The sequence below is a fragment of the Arachis duranensis genome, chromosome 3 (genome assembly GCF_000817695.3).
Source record: "Arachis duranensis cultivar V14167 chromosome 3, aradu.V14167.gnm2.J7QH, whole genome shotgun sequence".
NCBI lineage: Eukaryota > Viridiplantae > Streptophyta > Magnoliopsida > Fabales > Fabaceae > Arachis > Arachis duranensis.
This window is the reverse complement of record NC_029774.3, coordinates 126777808-126780739: the sequence shown is the minus strand read 5'-3', so window position 1 is coordinate 126780739 and position 2932 is coordinate 126777808.

Here is a 2932-nt window from a genome sequence, read left to right as displayed (position 1 = left end):
AATATGTCCCTATAATCATGACAAAATAGTAAAAAACATACCTGTCACAAATATGGCACACTGCACTCACCTATCAACTCAATTCATTTTTATTTTTTGAACATTGTCACATTTAATTGTATGATTTTGGGCATGTTTGCCTTAGCTTTGAGTTTGATATCATTTCATTTCTGGATATGGCTAACTATTTAATCATCAATTATTTTTAATCTTATTATACGGGATCCTAAGTTCCAACCTTAGCTTGAATATCTTTTCATACACCCCATCCAATCTTGACTGAGAAATGGTAGGTCTAGTATGAAGATTCTAAGGAGTTTGATTATTATTGGAAGGTTGGTGAAATCACCGACACAAATCTGAAACATTTTAATGGTAGCCGAATTAAATTGAGGACGGTATGCACACAAGGATAATTAATTAAAAATTATCTTCACCATAAGATTAGTTTCACAGTAAAATCATGAAATGCTATATATTCACTTAATTCAATTGTGTTCACATGATAAACATGTAAGTATATTCTTCGAATAATAGTTGATAGATCTGATTTTTTCTTGTGATAGGTTGTTGTTCATTATTTGTCGCATTAATTCGATCTATGAATAGAGTAACGAATTTGCAGCTACTGACCTTCATATGAGTATGTGAATTAACGTCCACATTACCAATAATAAAAGGCAAGATTAGGGTTCCAAATTAAATGCGATGATATGGTTGGTACATATATAATAACAAATGTAATAATTGGTGCCATAATGTGATAAAATTGAAATTATAATTTTAAATTATTCTATTAAAATTAATTTGAATTGTAATAATTTAATTAATAAATAAGTAATATAATATGTATTATTTATTTTTTTAAAATATGGTATTAAGTGTATTAACTCAAATGTAGCTATTAAGTGTATAAAAATTATATTTGAATTATGAATTCTTTAAATGAAATTAACCCATTTAAAATATTTAAATTATGATTTCAATCGTAAATTACAATTATAATTTTTGTAAAAATGATCTGATATTATATATTTTTCTCCACTTGACTATTAATATACTGATATTGCAAGTCAATATTTTAGTATTTTACTGAATCTTGACTGAAAAAAAAAAGTTACATGTTTCTATTCTTCAATTTATTTAATACACTATGTGCTAATACTAACGATATTTTTTTTTAAAATATATTGAAAAAATAGATATAATATGATTACAAATATAACATAAATAAATAAAATATATAAATAAATGCTAAATCAATATACTTACTAATGTCTTTGTTAAATTTTGTAAATTAGAGAGAATAATATGTATTCGATTGTTTGATGATCACATAGATGATCAAGTAATTAGATTGTAAATTGAGAGTTTGTATCTTATTTTCTTTCTCATTTCTAAATGAAAGTGAGAATTAAAAGAAATAAATAGTAATATATAAAGAAAAAAAAGATTTTGCACTACAACACATCATTTTTCTATATTTAATTACTTAAACATTTGTGGTAAGTAGTGCTTTCCTAGTATCAAAATTTATATAACAAAATTTAAAATTCTATTAGTTATTTACAATGGTGAAAACTCAGGTGCAATCGACTTCACATGAAGTTGATAACTGAGACTGTTAGATGATTTAACTTATTTGACTAAATTTTCATCTAACAATTCTCAATTATCAATTTCACGTAAAGTTGACTGTACCTAAATTTTTCCCATTTACAATGTTAAATAACAAGTGTAAAAAATATAAACAAAAATTAGTTTCACAATAGCAAAAATAAAAAATAAATAAAATTGGTGGCCTTCTAGAATCTTCGCTATTAGCAAGCCTGCGCTCTCGAACATAGACTCCAAATAAAACGCGGACGAAACTATTTTAAGGACAGACTAAATATTAAATTTCGCAATAAAAAATATTAAAATAAATTAAAAAAAAACTAAACTTATATATTCTTCTATTTATATTTTACTTTGAATAAAGATAAAACAACATATTTAACACGTTTATTATATAAGGACGATAATAGTGTTATACTAACTTTAAAAAATATATAGGTATAAAATATTATTTTTAATTTAACTTATCAAATTTAAATATAAGCCCGTGCATCGCACGGGTTTAACACTAGTAATATACAAATGGGGAGCTTATTTGCTGACGTGGCGCTCATACGTTGAGTCTGGGAGTTCATTTGCCGACGTGTCGTCACTAGAAATTTTAAGATTTATATTTATAAATCATAAATTAGTATTTGTTTAAGTTGTTATTTTCAAATTTTAAGTTTAGGTTGTTTTACTTAGGTTGTTATTTTTTAAATTTTAATTTATTTTATTTAAGTTGTTATTTTTTAAATTTTACATTATTGTACTTAGGTTATTATTTTTTACATTTTAAATTATTTTACTTAGATTGTTCTTTTTTATATTTTAACACTATTTTTTAAAAATCTGTTAATTCTTTTTAGTATTATTTTTTAAAATTTTATTGATTCTTTTTAAATTGCAGCTACATAAATTCTTTTAAAGAAATTTAGAGTTTTAAAAAAATTTACATTAATTATATTTCGGTTGTTACATACTAATATTACTATAACGATTTACGTTAGTTTAGATTTTTTAAATTATTATTTGTTTAGGTTGTTATTTTCAAATTTTAAATTTGGGTTGTTTTACTTAGTTTGTTATTTTTTAAATTTTAAATTAAAGTCAACCAAATTTAAAAAAATTTAGTTATGATGCAAGTATAAAAGTATAAGTTATGAGAGATGTAAAGCACCACAATTTAAAATACATTAATCCCTTTCTTTATATATATATCCAAAATCTCTCTACTTATTCCAATGGCTGGTATTCACAAAATTGCTGACATCAATCCTACAATCGACAATTTGTGTGTACGTATACGAGTGATATGGTTATGGACACTACCAAG